Raw genomic sequence first — 9,175 nt, 5'->3', positions numbered from 1 at the left:
CGACCCGAGTAGTAGCTAATAGATCTTATGAATTATGAATTTCCTGCCCCAAATTGCTGTATTTTCCTGCTTTACCACGACAATGGATGAGACAGTCTCTATAACTACAACTCTATAACTTACATTTGGAACATGGTGAAGAGGAGTTAATGTTATAATGAAAGATGTTGGAGGGAGGGTGTATCTTTGAACCTTTTGCGCTGTCCGAGGCATTATTCCAATCATCATCTTTCATCTCTGGGTTCTCTTTCTCATATTCCCCATGCACTTGTAGTTTATTTTTCTTTTCTTTTTTCTTTAACTCTAACCCCATTATTATTATTGTTAGTAGTAGTATTACATGTAATTATTTCCCTATATCCAGAGTGATGCAGCCATATCTTTGCTTCGTTTGTTTCATAAGTGTTTTGTATTATATATTAAAAACTATTATTATTATTACAAATGCAAGACATTTGCATTTCCCTCAGCAGAGAAATAGTAGCTATATACATAGGCTACCAGGATATATATTTACTAGGCTACTGTTCATTCCCCTGATATGTTTATGAAATGCCCATCTAAATATTTATTTTCTTATCTATAAATCTACAAATTTCTATGATAACTACAGTACGTTAACCACATACTATGGATACAGACAAATATATTTATTATCCAGGTTTATCAAAACAGTATGTAATATTAAATAATCTATATGCTTAGGCTATATGTTTTTCTTAATAGAGTTTTATTTATTTTCCCTTTTCTGGGAAAGAGGTTTGAGACTGTGAACCAGTTGTGTATAATATCAACATTGACAGGCTTATGCCAACAATAAGCCTGCATAACAACATTTGTTTGGGTTAAACATAGATACATGTCAATGTATGAAACTGTCCTGTTGATATTTTTTAGATTTACAGTGGGCTACTGTAGATATATAGCTTATGGAAACCATATTGACACTATTCATATCATACAGCTCAGGTTTAAATTTGAAAAGTGACACAGAAGTGAAGAGGAGAGAGGTCTGACAGCCTGGTGATGTGTTTCAGAGAGCATCATCATTGGTCGGCAGAGTCAAGTCGTTGTGTCCCTGCATCTCCAATAGGAATCCAGGATCCTGTGTTCTGGCATCCCCAGAACGGAAGTACATTTTCTGCATCTACAAACATTAAAAGCAGTGTTAAAAGGATGCTTCTGCTGCTGAGCCGTGAAAACACCACCCGTCCCGTCCACATCACACACTCACACTGATCTCCCGCATACACACACACAGAGAGATAGAGACTTGAAGTAGGCGAGCCCACGGGATCATAACAATGGGGTGAAAGAGCGATGCTCAGAGTGAATGGACTGCACTCTGCAGGGTGAGTATGATGACCGCCACTATCGATTCACGTCGCTGCATCATTACTCTGACTGTTTCATGCAGAGGACATCCGCCACATGCAGTTTGACTAAACAGTAAACACGGAGCGGCGGAGATGGAGGACGTTAAAGTAGGCTATGTGAGAGAGACGAGTGAGACTGAGACAGACTCATGTCCCAGGGCAGAAATGGACCGACGTAGGCAATGCGGAGGAGCAGCTGCACAGACAGAGCCTGCTCGGTGCGGAGGCGCTGCTGTCGTCGCAGGCACCAAACGTTCAGCCATGTGGGGAAGCTACATGCATGGAGGATTGTAAAGTCGCAGTTCATTTAACATGAATGGTGGGAGTGGGCAATGACTGTGATCGTGATATCAGCCTACAGAAATGTATGTCAGTGTCACCTAGGCCTACATCCTCTGCACATACGGCATGAAGATACATTCTTAATATATGAAATCTAGAGTAAAGTTTGTAGGCCCATATAGGCTATAAAATTTATAATATTAGGTCATTCTTCTATATTTTTTAATTCCTCAAATTTGAAACATGTCAGACTTCACTTGAAAGTAGTCTCATCATTTTGGACCCTACATATCAACTGATAGGCTTCAGGATTGATCACTGCCCATCCACAAAAAAGTCACCACTTGGATTTAACGTAAAGAGTTTTAAAGAGAATAGGTTAAGAGCCTCCCATTGGATAATTCCTGCATGGATGCATATGTTTCAGCTGGCAACAACTTCTAACCCTAACTGATGCAGTCTCTTTTTTCTTTTCTTTTTTTTTTAACAAGCAGTCTCATTTTTTAAACAACCAGGTCGGAAGATGCATCCTGTGGTCGTGGAGAAGATGTTTCAGAAGGGTCAAATTATTGGCGTGCATCAAGCAAATAAAACATCTAAGGAGATTGAACTGTCCAAGGCATTATATTATTTAAAACTGGAAGGATAGTGGGAAACCATCATCTTCAAGAAAGAAATGCGGCCCAATGTGACCACAGAGTCCAGACCTTTACCCCATGAGAATGTTTGAAAAATTAATGCAACTCTGGACGGAAATAAATGTTGTGACATTACAGAAGCTTGTTGAAATGATGCCACAGCAAATGCATTTCGTAATCAAAGCTAACGAAATATTATGTGTGACTTTTTTTTGGATAGGCAGTGTATTTGTATAGACTAAAATTTTCCATCTTCAAAGCACTTAAGTTATATTGTTTTACTTTGTATGTACATAGATTTCAACATACATACAAATGACTCTTGTAATGATCATGGCACATGAGGCTTCTCGTATTTCACATTGGAGCTATACTTCAAAGATACGCTTTGTTTGAATCCCACCTGGCTGCAGGTTTGCTGCATGTGTGCTGATAAGTTCATGGGAGATGATTGAACAGCTGAACTGGCTGAACTGAAGTTCCTTTTTCTGCCACATTTCTGCAGTTCCTTCTCTTACCTGGATACATATTCTTCATTTAGATAGGCCCTAACTCCTATTCAACACATTTCAATCAGAAGTCCTGGGGTCCTCTGGGTTATTGGATGTCTGTGGTCCTTCAACATCATTTACCTGCATGGGACAGATCAAGCCCCTGACTTGTGTCCCACTTGTGGCTCTCCTCTCTTGATCCACAGCCCCCTTAACACAAGCTCTGCTGTCTCAGTGGCTGACCTTCCCTACAGGCCATGTGACGTCCAGCATATTGTAAGCCCCAGCATCCCTATAGGTTGACTTTCAGCTCCCTGCCTTGTGCCGTTGGAGTCCTGTCAGCTGATGTTGGCTTCCCTCCAACCCTGATGAAAACCCACATTCTTTGTCCCTGGGCAGAGGTGCCTGCAGTGAGTAATTCCACTGCAGATGGCTGTCTGAAGTGGACACCAGGGTTAGTGCTTCTTGTCTGAATTTAATGGGACTCGCTCCATTTCTTGCCTTGTCTTGTCCAGTCTCCCTGCTGACGCATTCTCACCATGCTGACTCACTTGACTGATGTGTTGTTGTTGCTGTTGATATACCTCTCTCTGCTCGATTGGGGAGGTGTATGCGTAGTTTGTGCCCTTGAAATAATCGCTGCATGGACTGACGACACTAATGTCCACACCAAGTCTGTTGTGGTGAACTTTTTTCGTCAAATGGACCATCAGGGACAATCGGGCACAGACAGATTTGGAGAGTATAACACTAGTTTAGGTTAAATCATACATCACCAGGCTTCAGAGTACAGAGGTCATATGGAGTTAGCCTACTGCTATAGACTGTCATGTGAAGTAAATGGCAAATAAAAGTCTTAAAAAACTACTCTGGAGTATTCATCAGCATGAGGGTGATAGTATGAACAGTTATTATGATTGGGATGTGCTAAGGGGGAGCTATGAAACCCAAAAGGGCTTATATGAAAACCTCACTCATGAAGAACATAATCAAAAACCACATTTGTTACAAATAAAGACAAGAAAATAAGGAATACTTAAATAGATCATAAATAATAAATAAATCTGCAAGATCAAAGTTTTGCACATCACTAAAGCCCAACCTGAACTACATCAACTTGTTTTTTTTTGGTATTTTTTGGTCCTGTTCTATAAAAAGCCACATACAGGACAAACTTCACAAGAACAATACAAAACTCCAAAACACTCCTACATGTTTTCAGTAATTCCTCTGTAAACCTCTGAGGCCTCTCAGCCTAACATCTTAGTTTAATAGGTCTTTTAGCTCACTTTCCACTGGTGCCCAATGCCATAAACCTCTCTAAAAGGAAAAGTAGGACAAATGTGCTTTAACTCTTTAATATGAAACAATAGAAAACACATTGAACACACTCTCTCTCAGACTGTGAGAGGTATGTGTGTGTGTGTGTGTGTGTGTGTGTGTGTGTGTGTGTGTGTGTGTGTGTGTGTGTGTGTGTGTGTGTGTGTGTGTGTGTGTGTGTGTGTGTGTGTGTGTGTGTGTGTGTGTGTTCACATAAGCTGCCTGGAACTCCAGGATGTCCCACTGACACTAAGACTTCTTCAGTCACTTGTGGTCACTAAGCTCTGGTCAGAACGGACAATAACACAGTGAGTGATGTATATCAAGAGACACACATCACCAGGAAATATTGGCTGAAAGAACAAGGTGTTTGTTTAGATACAGAAATACAGTTTGGTGGAGATGGACCTGTTTGTGCCAGAGGAGACAGCTCTGTGTTCTCTGTTTTATTCCACGAGTGCACTGATTGGGTCAGATGCACTGTGGTGGTCACATGTTCTCCTATTTGCAGTTACCTGTTAGAACTGGTCAACTCATGGAGGGGACTGCTGCTGAACTCCCAACAAGTGCCACTGCTACTATTCAGAGTGCCAGAGCCTATACTGTTGTGCAGATAATGGCAAGTGGGGTGCATCATGCATTCTGTGTATCATGGATGCAAAGCTGAGGCTAGGCTAAAGGCTAGGAGACGGAGAGAGAAGCTCATGGGAAATGTTATCTCCTTGGCCAAGTGTGATGAGTTTGCGGCACTTGTGAATAACCAGTGAGCATATCATTAAAGGGGACATATTATGGAAATATCACTTTTTGAAGGCTCTTTATTTGGGTGTTTATCTTGCCTTCTGGCCCCCAGAATGTGAGAATTGACAAAAAAAACCCAGTAATTTTCAGGCTCCCTAGGTTGAAATCCATGTGGTTTTACAAGCTGTTCCCTCAGTTGTCTGGCAATGATGTAACTAGTTTTTGAATTTGCATAACCCCACCCCTACCTGGTACCAGTAGAAGGGGCGGGGCAAGCAGTGGTTCATTTGCATTTAAAGGGACAGGCACTGAAACCAGCTGTTCTGAACAGGGCTGTTTAGAGAGGATGAAAAGAGCTGTGATGTTTGATCCTTTCGGGATTTTGACCAAAGCATGTCACAGACATGTCTTTAAGACAACTGGGCACTATTTGAATTTGTGGAAAAGGGGCAGAATATTATGTCTCCTTTAAAGCTTCACTGTTCTGGCTCTGTTTCTGTTGACCACATCCAGAAATACAGTACAGGGATCTGATAATGACCTTTAGTGAATGGAGCATCAAGAACTGATTCCTATTGAGAACTTCCAAGACCAAGGAGATGGTCTCTGACTGTCAGAGGTCTGGGTTAACCCCTGAGGACACTGAGTTGTTCCACAGTTATAAGAACCTCACCTGGAGACATCGAGAGATCCATTGTTCACTGTCATCAAAAGACTGGGCACATGAATGGACTCACTGAATTACTACTGTTTATTATTTACTATAATGATAAGTAATATGATGTTAGATAATTATTGATAACATTATGTTGTATAATTGTATTGTTAATTTTTCAGGATACTGCAAGATGTGGCTGCAGAGAGGAGGAGGAGCAACGCAGATGAAGGTAATGATTTTACCACACACACACACACACACACACACACACACACACACACACACACACACACACACACACACACACACACACACACACACACACACACACACACACACACACAGCAACATGTTCTGGTAATGGCACATGACTGATGGACTGACTGACTGTCTGACTGCTTTACATAGCTCCGTGCTGCTGACACCGCCAGCACACACACAGTCACACACACATGCACACACATGCACACACATGCACACATAGCTACTGGAAATTAACAAGATAGTAATTTCACCTTCTCTGCTTCAACACAGACCCATGGTGTCAGTATCCACAAAAAGCACCATCTGAAATGTGCAAACAGTCATTTAACCCACACTGGATGGACTTATGTTTGTTTGGTTTTTTTTTGGATTGACATTTTATTCCAATTTTCTGAGAAACATAACCAAACATAAGCCAAGGTGACAATTATGATATGTGCATACAAGAGACAAAAAAACACTGAATAACCCTAACCCTGTTTGTATGTCCAGGTGTGGAGAGCCTTGAGATTTTCTTTAATGTACAGAATAACTTTAACCATCCTGAAGATTTACTCAAGAGTTGTGACATCTTGCACCCAGCATGAGAAGGGGTGGGCCGGTTCAGTGTGCAGGGTGTGGGGAGAACACAGGTCCTCTGGGAGAAATATGCAAATGTGAAGGGGGACTGTGCAGTCTCTAGAGGCTTCACAATAAAAACAACAACAAAAGAAGGTGTGAGGTGATGAAATCATGAGAGCATGGCATCATGGGAGTCTTCACTACCATTACTGTGAAGCTCTCCTGGTTGGGATTCTTTACAGTGTCAGTGTTTCGGGAGATTTTTAGGAAAGCAGTTTCATATTTGAAGTCAGTTGCTGAACAGAAGACGTAGACGTTAGGGAAGAGTTGAAAAGAGTCCACGTCACTAGAGGGCACTGTTGTAGAAGTTGATGTGTTTGTGGAGCTTACTCTATATCCCCTATATCCTGAATGTTGTGGTTTTGGAGGGATGGATATTTGTACACTGTATTTCTTGTAGATGAGAATCAAGCTTTTCCTGCAAACACTCACCCAGAAGTCTTAACATGCTGAGTGATGAAAACCTGCTCTTCTTCTCCTTGTAGCCAGTGATGGTTCTCATCCTTTTTGTGGGTTTGTTCTTTTATTTATCATATTATTTACCTTATCTTTTTATTCTAGTTGTTATCTACTGTCTTTTTGGCCTTAGTGTTCTGCTGAGCTCTGACTCTGACTCTCTGTGGTTGAGGAGGGTCTGGATGATCATCGTTATCCATAGGGGGTTGATTGGAAAGCAGTGTCCAGTCCTTGACTGCAGTGTCTGTACAGATGTTAATGTAGTGTGGTGTGTCCAACTGTTCTGTCGAAGTCAGTATTTCTGCTGTTTTCATTCTCCTATGACTCCAGCAGCACTGAGTCCTCAAACCGGTCCTTTACAGACTCACTGACCTGAGTCCAGCTCCTGGGTGAGCAGGTGGTTGCAGTCTCTACCTCAGTACACTGGGTTATAGCTGAAGAAAAAAAAACTGATTATGACCCCAGGAAGAGTAGCTGTTGTGTACCATCAAATAGGACCACAATGGAAATAAGCCTTTGGGCTTTATTGTGTTTTTAATCCTTTTGAACACTTGTCTAATGTTGTTCAATAAAGTTTTCAATCAATCAGTAACAGCTAATGAGGATCCAAATAAACAAAACAAAACAAATGATGATCTGCAATGTAGTGGTCCAATAGCATTGGTTCTCAAAGTAGGGTCTGGGGACCGGGTCCTTAAGTGGGTTCAAGGGGGTCCCAAACTTTTTCTTTAAAAATGTTACCACATTTCTTCCCCCAGAAATATTACTTTTTTTTTTTCATTCCAATAATTCATGACATTGGCAGTAATTTGAACATACTGACTAAAAGTTTTACATTATTCAGACTCAGAACAAATATTTGTGTATTTCTGGTGTTTGTTTCAAAAATGTTGTCCAATGAGAGGTCTGTGGTCTAATTTGTGTCAGTTTAGGGTCCTTGATGTAAAAAAAAGTTGGAGAACCACTGCTTTCTAGAATAGCTGTAGTTACTAAAGTAGATTTCCCTGTGGTGCAGCTTTGCTGTAGTTCAACTTCTTCCAGTGTGAAGTAACTGGCGGCCTCCAGCTTTCTCAACACCGTTCACACAGGATATGTTAGAACCTCTGTGTGTTATGTAAGAAATACAAACCAAATGAAAGGGAGCATTAATGATGCATTTTATCAGAGCATATAGCTGTAGATTTATCATGCCACTGTAATACATTAGCTACAGCCGTTTTGATTTACTGTAGATATTCATCCTTTTGCTCTTGGTGATATACATCAGTGGATGAGACATGAACAGTTCTCCTGAAGGTTCTGAAGGCCAGAGGACTGAGGGACAAACTTGACATTTACATCATATTTTCTGTGTTAAGCTGTGCCCATGCAGGGACGGTCCGGAAGTGTCGGTAACGCAGCAGCAACTCAACTTGTTTGTGATGATATTTAAGAATAGAAAAGAGGAACCTGGCAGAAGCAAGCAGAGACTCAGACATAATGTGGTGCAGTTTGAATACCACAACACACACTTTTCCTCTGTGCAGAGGAGTTCTTTGTGTATTTAAATTAACGTTTATATTTAAATATGATGTTAGTGTAGGCTTACCACAGTGTATTTTACATAAATCACATAGTTTATTACAAATACATTATAAATGAAAATATATAACTAATTATGCATCTCTTATCAGACTGAGTAGTACAATTATTTTTGATATTTTGACTAATGAATGACGAAGAATAACTGATCCAAATATTGATTATTTGTTGATTGATTAACTTTATTGTTCACCTCAGTGGGAGTTTGTCTCTGGCCTCTCCCAAAGAAAGTACAATAAAAAAGTATAAAACAAAATATATAAAACACTGAAGTCTATATACCATTTAAAATATACACAAGTGCAACATGCATGTATTTGTTGGTGGTGGTGTTTTACAGTGAGGATGAATCTTCATCCCCTCCCTGACTGTAGTTGTTCTGTTCTTCCACAAGATGGAGCCGTGGAGACTGGAGTTCTGCTTGAATGTTTTTGTTATTGAAATCCTGGTAAATTCATGGGAAATTTTAGAAAATCAAAATAACTATTAATGATAATTAATCTTCACGAAACAAAAAAAAAAACCCATCCCTCCGATTTTTGCTAAATGTGAAACCAGTCAAGATGAATGTAGAGAGAGGAGAAGAGACTCCAGGGGTCATCAGAGTCGTCAAGTCTCAAGTCCGTTATAGTCACATGTGAGAAAACAGTGAAATTCTCCAGAAGCAGGAAGGAGTTTAAAAAACAAGACATTTCAATATAAAACTAATTAGTTCTGGGTTGCAAAGATAAAGGTGACAGCTCGTGT

The sequence above is a fragment of the Trachurus trachurus genome, assembly GCF_905171665.1.
Source record: "Trachurus trachurus genome assembly, chromosome: 12".
Lineage (NCBI taxonomy): Eukaryota > Metazoa > Chordata > Actinopteri > Carangiformes > Carangidae > Trachurus > Trachurus trachurus.
This window is presented reverse-complemented; position numbering follows the sequence as displayed.